This window comes from Morus notabilis, unplaced genomic scaffold (assembly GCF_000414095.1).
Source record: "Morus notabilis unplaced genomic scaffold, ASM41409v2 Scaffold403, whole genome shotgun sequence".
NCBI lineage: Eukaryota > Viridiplantae > Streptophyta > Magnoliopsida > Rosales > Moraceae > Morus > Morus notabilis.
The window spans coordinates 364180-372374 of record NW_010359824.1 but is presented as its reverse complement, the minus strand read 5'-3'; the positions used below and the strand labels follow the sequence as shown (position 1 = coordinate 372374).

Genomic DNA, 8195 nt, shown 5'->3' with positions numbered 1-8195 from the left:
TTTCCTATTTTTTTTGTCACCATTTATCTACCATAGTCCCTTACATTGATATTCTCCTTTTTTTTTTTTTTCTTTTTTTGTGTATCTTTTACTCTCATTCTCTCTCTTAGATTTCTTAAACCTCAAATCTAAACTTCTCATCACGATAATCTCCTTGCCTATGCTTTTTTCTCTTATTTTGTGATCTTATAATTTAGAATGTTTCATCAATTTAATGAAATAAGTTTTTCACTTAAAATCTCCCTTATTTATATACTCTTTTTAAATTTCTTCATGACCTTTGTTTTCTATATTTTATTTTTTTCTTTGTATTTGACGTTATTAAAACTTTAATTAGTTTTAATTATAACTTTATACGTGCGATAACTTTAATTATAAACGTAGTCTAAACTAATTGGTCTAAAAAGAGGGAAAGCAAACCTCAACTCCAACATAAATGACAACTGTTTTCAGCCAAAAATAAAAAATAAAGGGCGCGTTTAGAACTCATTTCAAAATGATTTTATTTTTTTATATGAAAATGAAAATGAAAACGTTTTCAATCTCAGACAGAAATCATTTTTGAAAATGCGTTTGGTAATTTTATCAAGAAATTGTCTTCAGTATAAAAAACCCATTAATGTCTATGTCTCTTTCTCTATGCTCAAGAGAGGAGAAAACGAAAACAAAAAATGAAAAACGACTAAAAATCGCTTTTCATTTCTCTCTTATTTTACACTAAACCAAAAAATCGTTTTCATTTCTATTTTTTGTCTTTATTGTGCTTGCACGATACCGAAACAACACGACCCTTTTATGAATTTTTATAATAAGTTGACCGCATAATGCAAATAAGTTGAACGGGTAATCGTATCAACACGACCCCTTTATGAATTTTTTAGAATAAGTAATTTAAAACTAATTTATGTGCTTCGATGGGAGACTTGAAAACTTTAGTAAGTTTATATGAGATTAAAAGAAAAAACAAAACAAAAATTGAGTAGGTTTATATGTAATAATTTGTTGAGGGGATTATATGCAATAAATTTGGTCTAAAGACATAGGTAGTTGTTATTAATTTATGATAATTCATAGTAATTTTATATTGTTTTTACTAATTGAATTTATGGATCATAAAAGGATCAATTTTATGTGTCAACCCAACACTACACGTTTTTTTAATTTTTTAAGTTTTTTTTTTTTTTCTTTTTTGGGTGTTGCGTAGTATTACTGTATTATATTTGGACTAAACATTTATATATGCGCTTGAATTTTTAATACATGCACTAATCGCAAATATTCATATCAAAATATAAATATTTATATATTCATTCCTTTTCATCTTTCCTTATGAAATAAAAAATTGAGACTCCACATGAATTTAAGCTCTCATTACACCGTGTGAGATAACACAATGCAAAATAAAGAAGAGTGAAAAGGGAGGCTAGAGTTTCTTATTATAGCAACTACAGAAGAATATATATTAACTAAAACTACTAATAAGGACCTTAGAAATCTTAATGTAAACCTAAATTAACTCTAATGAAACGAAGAGATCCTAATAGTGGCACAGACCATCTCTTTGCTGCCTGAGGGAAACTAAGGCCCCGTTCACTTCATCAATTCGAGCTTAGAATTCGAGTTTTGCTACAGTAAAAAGCTCTCACAAATAATCACATCTAACTTTTTTGCTACAGTAAAAAGCTCTCACATAAAATCACATCTCAACTCGAATTATAAACTCGAATCAGTGAAGTGAACGAACCCTTACTTTTTCAACATAAGAGAAGAATGGACGTTTTTTGTACTCACACCACAAATTAGAAGTTAAGTATCTGTTATAAAATAGCATATACAGTCTGTGATGGAAAAAAGTATATAAACTAAAAATTAGTTAATATTATATGTAAATAAATAGAAAAGCTAGTGATATTGATAAAATGTGTACAATTTAGAGTTTTATAGGAGTAAATTTACTATATCTCGTATTATCAATTTTAAATAAGGGAAATTCGGATTTACAGAGCAAATTTCTTATTAATCAAATTGGTTATGGGATAAATCTAAAATTTACAAGATAAATCCTTTATTTATTAAATTTAATTATAGAGTAAATACAATATTTACTTGGTAAATTATGAATTTACTCTTATTTATTTAACTTTCAAAAATTTCATTATTTACCTTAAAAAAATTTTCATTATTTATTTTTATTTCGGCAAATATGTTTTCCCCCTAAAAGCTAACAATAAAAGTTTTCAACAGTACACTAATCCTTGACGCAAACACATGTTAGCCACAAATGGTCATCTCCCTTGACACACAGATATTACCGTCGACATAAAGATATTTTCATATTTTTGGTGAACAAAGATATTTTCATATTTGAAGCATTAATTGAGACAGCATATTGTCAACCAACCAGCATTTATTTATTTATTTATTTATTTATTTATTTTGCTAAGTTGGCATTCAAAAATGACAATACCTATATTTAGGAACGAAATCTAACACTTCAAAAAAATAAAGAAGATAATCCTAGATATCATCATCACTAACAGTTTTTCAATTAGTTGAGACTACAGAATTATTAACTCGAGTTTAAATTCGAGTTATAATTTTATTCGAGTTCATGTTCTTTTAAATTTAAACTCGAGTTTAAATTCGAGTTCAAACTCGAGTTTAGGAATAAAACTCGAGTTCAAGTTTTCCTTTCAACTCGAGTTCAGAAACTCGAACTCAAATTAATGAATAATATTTTTTCTATTTTTAAAAATGCTATAACTTTTTCGTTTTAATTCTGATTGAGATGATTTTTTTTATATGCGTTGAAAATGAAAAGACGAATAACACCCGACCCATATACCCTATTAAAATTTTTCATCAGCATTGAGTTTTTATTAAAATATTATCTAAATACAAATTCAACTTTTGACTCACTCAAACACAAACTCAAAAAGATTCTTATTTCAAACTATAACTCAAATGTACACAACCAAACACAAACTCAAGTTACAAATTCAACTCAAGTTATAACTCAAATTCAACTCAAGAATTATACTCAAGTTAAACTCCAAAAGAACAAGCCTAAGTTTTTATGAACATCCTGTAAGAGATTTTTTTTTATCAATATAATGAGTTCTTTAATGCAGAGACTATATTTATTTGCTTTAATACAAAGATTTGAAAACCTAAGTACTTGTTAATTATATATGTAGCAAATTCGGTTTAGAGGCAAAAGATAGTTGTTACTTATATATATTTCTTAACTTTGAGTAATGCTATCAATTTTTATTTAATTGAATTTATTGGACCATAAATAAGTCAATTTTTTTCGTCATCATGATAAATTTAAACTATACAATTTATGGTTTGATTAATTAAATGCTTACAACAGTGTTTGTCTCGCTATGAATGTGACACGTACGACACTTAGTGGCGTTCATCGGATCCAATTATCTGATTAAACCAATAGGTCCAGTCTAATCCAATCTAATTCATTTTTAACGGATAACCGATCTCAATTAGATTAGATTGGTTGTGAATTCTTAAAAATCGACTTGAATTAAATAGGATGTTAATTTTAGTTTTGAAACACACATTCCAAACCAATCTAACCTCAATACATTATATAAAAATATAAAAATATATTTATATTATTTACCCAAAATTTAAATTAAATTTCTCTCATAGACGCTTCTTTTTATGTTTTTCATCATTTTTTTGCTAAGCTTTTTATATTTATCAGTTTGTAACTTTATTTTGTTTTTAAGTTGTTTGGTTGGATGTTTAATCCACGTTGAAATAATTTGGAGTTTATATACTTTTTTAGAAATATCGATGTTAATTCTTCTTTTATTTTTTTAAGGTAGTATTTAAATTTTGTCAAAAAGATTTAATAAATAGGTTGAATAGAAAAATAAAAAATAATAAATATATAAAAAATTAAAGCACAAATTGATTAATTCAATCTAATTTAAACCGACTTTAAGCGAATTAGAATAAATTAAATGACACACTAATAATTAAATTGAATTGGATATAATTTTTTAAAATTAATTTTTTAATTGTATTAATTATTATAGGACTAAAATAAGTTAGATCCTATTAGATGAACTCCCTAACGTTACCACCCATCAAACAACAAATGAGTAATGCTAAATAATTCAAAAAAAAAAAAAAAGAGAGCCAAATTCGCGTCAGGTTCCTGGCCTTTTGACGCAACTCACCCCGTGTGTAGAACAAAACCTATACCCGATTCCTTTTGCCGCGTGGCAACCGGGTATTCCGGTATCCAGTTATCTGGGGTGCCGCGTTCGTCATTATTCATAATTCAAGTTTCCGCTTTCATCTCTCTCTCTCTCTTTCATCCTCAATCTCAATACCCAAAACAAAATCCCTTCTCCTTTCCCTTTTTCCTTTTTCGCTCACTCTCTAACGGTCCGATCAGAGTAATGGCCGAGAAATAGAAGGAAAAAAAAAAAAAAAAAACCCTAAAACCATGCTATCCCGTTTTGCCCCTTCCTCTTCTCTCTATTTCCCCATCTGCCATTCTTCTTCCCAGAGACGATCCCTCATCGGAGCCAACCACACCTCCGCTCGCTTCTGCTCTCGCTAAAACTCTCTCTCTCTTCGACTTTCTTTCTCTAAGGGTTTTAGGAATACAAAAACACAGTAGAAAAATTCTTTTTTTTTTGTTTTTGGGTTTGATTTTGGTATTTTTTTCTGGTAATTTCAATAATGGAGACTGCCTTGGGAAAACCTAGCTTGCTCAAGAATTTTCTGGTGCGGTTGCTTTTGTTCGGCGTTCTTATAATCGGCGTTCGATTCGCCTATGTCGTGACCGTCACCGGCGAGTCCTGCAACGTCGGTGATTTCTGCTTCTTCTCCTTGCCGGAGAATCTCAATTTCATGATAGCCGGCGCAGGCGGCGGAGCCTCCGCGATATCGGGGAACGAGGCTGTAGTTGTTGGAGGAGCGGGTTCCGTACGGAGGGACCTTTACACCAGCAAGGACTGGATCAAGGCAGTGAATTTCTACTCCTCGATATTCCAAGATCTGATCTCCCATGGCTACCTCTCGCCGGAATCAAAGGCTCTCTGCGTTGAAACCCGCAAGGGACAGGACGTCTTCGCGCTGAAGGAGATCGGAGTCTCTGATTCGGTCGGGATTTTTAAGAAGGCGTCTAAGCCGTTGGTTGTCAACGGCGAGGCGCATCGGATGCCGTTCGATGACAATACCTTTGACTTCGTCTTCTCCGGCGGTGGGAGGCTGGACAGGTCGCTGCATCCGTTGGATTTTGCCTCGGAGATCGTGCGGACGCTGAAGCCCGAAGGGTTCGCAGTGGTCCACATCAGCGCGAAAGATACGTACAGTTTCAATTCTTTTCTTGGTTTATTCAATTGCTGCAATTTATTGACTATACGTGATATAGATGGTTTTGATTCTTCGATGCCTTTTGTACGTGAGATGGTAAGAGTGTGATATTCTTGGCCATGGGATGGAAAAACCCCATGGCAATTCGGGGAATAAGTGCTCGGTTCCTGGGTATAAGCAAGATTTAGTCCGGAAAGCCGAGCCTTTGATTAAGGAAGAGCCATTAAAGCCTTGGATTACCTTGAAAAGGAATATTAAGAACATAAAGTATCTTCCTTCAATGGCTGATATAAGCTTTAAGAATAGGTATGTGTATGTGGATGTTGGAGCGAGAAGCTATGGTTCTAGTATTGGGAGTTGGTTTAAGAAGCAATACCCGAAGCAGAACAAGACCTTTGAAGTTTATGCGATTGAGGCCGATAAAACTTTCCATGATGAGTACAAAGTGAAGAAAGGGGTGACCTTGTTGCCATATGCAGCCTGGGTGAAGAATGAGACATTATCCTTTGAGATTAACCAGGATCCGGGTGACAAAGTCTCAGTTAAAGGCCGAGGAATGGGTAGGATTCAGCCGGTGAACTCGAAGGGCGGGTTTGATGGTGAGGTGGATAAGATTCAGGGCTTTGATTTCGCGAATTGGCTGAAGAACACGGTCTTGGAGAAGGACTTCGTGGTGATGAAAATGGATGTGGAAGGGACCGAATTTGATCTGATTCCGAGGCTTTTTGAGACCGGGGCAATTTGCTTGATCGATGAGATTTTCCTTGAATGCCATTACAAAAGGTGGCAGAGGTGTTGCCCTGGCCAGAGGAGTGAAAAATATGAGAAAACGTATGGGCAATGCTTGGAGCTGTTTACTTCTCTAAGGCAAAGTGGAGTTCTTGTTCATCAATGGTGGTGATTGGTAACAGTTACTACCCGCCTCATACACATGCCTGTAACTTCCTCTCTATCTCCCCATAGATTCCTTTTTTTTTTCTTTTTTTTTTCCTAATTTGTTTTACAGAGAAAATGTTGTAATTTGCTCATTTTAATTTCTTCGTTGTTAAGAATTTAGCTTCCAAAGGAAAATTCCATTACTTCATAGCATTTTTAGCGTCTCTTTTTGCTTGTATTCCAAATTATTTTCCGTGCTTCAACTTTTAGCCACTCTATATCGAGATAACACGTTTTTTGATTTGCAGATTGTCGTTTCTTAGGCCAATTAACACGTTTAGATTTATGTTCGTTTTCCAGTCTCATTTAAGATTAGAATATCAAATACATAGCTCTTTCATAGAAAGCTTCCTACAATAACTACCAGCTAATATACTTATTATTATTTGTTGGAGAAATTCGGATTTGGGAGGATAAAAAGAATAGAGAACTTGGGATTTGATTAGACAACGTTCAAACTTTGTTTGGAAGTAAGAAATGGTTTATGTTTGTCGTAGCCAATCCTGTTGGCGCTTTGAACTGAAGGATGAACGAATGCCCTCATCTTCGGTTGACTCTCGTTTAGAGGAAACCCCTACCCACTTCTTTAGGCTCCGCACCTTTAAGGGCTGGGCTCTACTTCGCAAATGAGATTCATGAAAGCCCGTTGCAACCACCCTCAAGGTATGGTTTGGGCCCTGTGGTGGTGCAGAACTAACTCGATAAGATCAATAAGATTCAAGATCCATGAAATCCTCCCGTAGAGTAGACTACCGTTTCTAGGGATTTTTGTGGTTCTTTCTTGTCCAAATCAAAAAAGTATGGAACTGAGGCTGGCTGTAGTTCCTTTTCAAAATGAAAAGTATGTGAAGGGGTGGAGAAGTATAAAGGTGTGAAACTTCTACCTAATGGATTCGAAGACTCGAGCTATCCCTCTCCTCTCAAAATATCCATAACCACTTGCCTAAAAGTGTGGTCCATCCATTAGAGTAATCGATTGACCGATAGATGATGCTTAGTTAAATCGTAGTCAAGGTCTGTCTTAGTATCAGGTTTTTTTATCTTTTTGCCTGCGGCCTGTCTGACATCGTGATAATAAACTTGTCCGGCTTCGTTTGATTCCTTCAGAAAGAATGATTTGAGGCGTATAGGAATACTTTGTTTTAAGGTTTTATTTGTCCTCACTTCTCAAAGTTTGCTAACGAGTTCTAAATGACAAATTACCCCCAAGATACAACAAACCCTTGAACACAATATCCAGCAAAAATATTGAGTTCCAGAACAATTGTTAATCTGTATTTTTCTGAAGTCCATCATATAAAGACAGGGATGCATACATCCTCTCTAAGTGTTACAACCTTTCACATAAAGATACATTTTCAATTTGATGGTTATCTTTTATATGCTGATGCACTTATAACAATACTTATTTCTATTGTTAATAAGTGCTCAGATATGTGAGAAAACATATCACAAATAGATGCAATGGTTTGAGACCTTTTCAGATCACTAAAACACACGAACACATTTTCCGTCGATGATTTACGCTGCAGCGCCCAAGAGGCGCGCTGCAGCGCGAGGGCTTAGCAAAAACAGACCCGAGAGGTCTGTTTTTGCGCAGGCTGCAACGCCCAAACGCGCGCTGCAGCGCGCCCGTGTGCTGCAGCGTACGCTGCTGTGCGCTGCAGCGCGCAAGCCTAGCAAAACAGACCCGAGAGGTCTGTTTTGCGCAGGCTGCAGCGCCCAAACGCACTGCAGCGCGTTCGTACGCTGCAGCGCGCACTCCTTCGCACTGCAGCGCGTGCTTGCGTCAGCCCACTCTTCCCGAATGTGTTTTAATCTAATTTTGTGATATCAAGATTGAGAGATATATTACAATCTCTCTAACAATCCCCCACTAGATTGTAATATTTCTTCAGAATTAA

General features: G+C 34.6%; 1 pseudogene; it reads left to right on the top strand.

Annotated features, from left to right (window-relative positions):
* The first annotated feature begins 4342 nt into the window (after window positions 1–4342).
* On the top strand, window positions 4343–6439 carry LOC21397157 (annotated as a pseudogene).
* Window positions 6440–8195: the final 1756 nt, after the last annotated feature.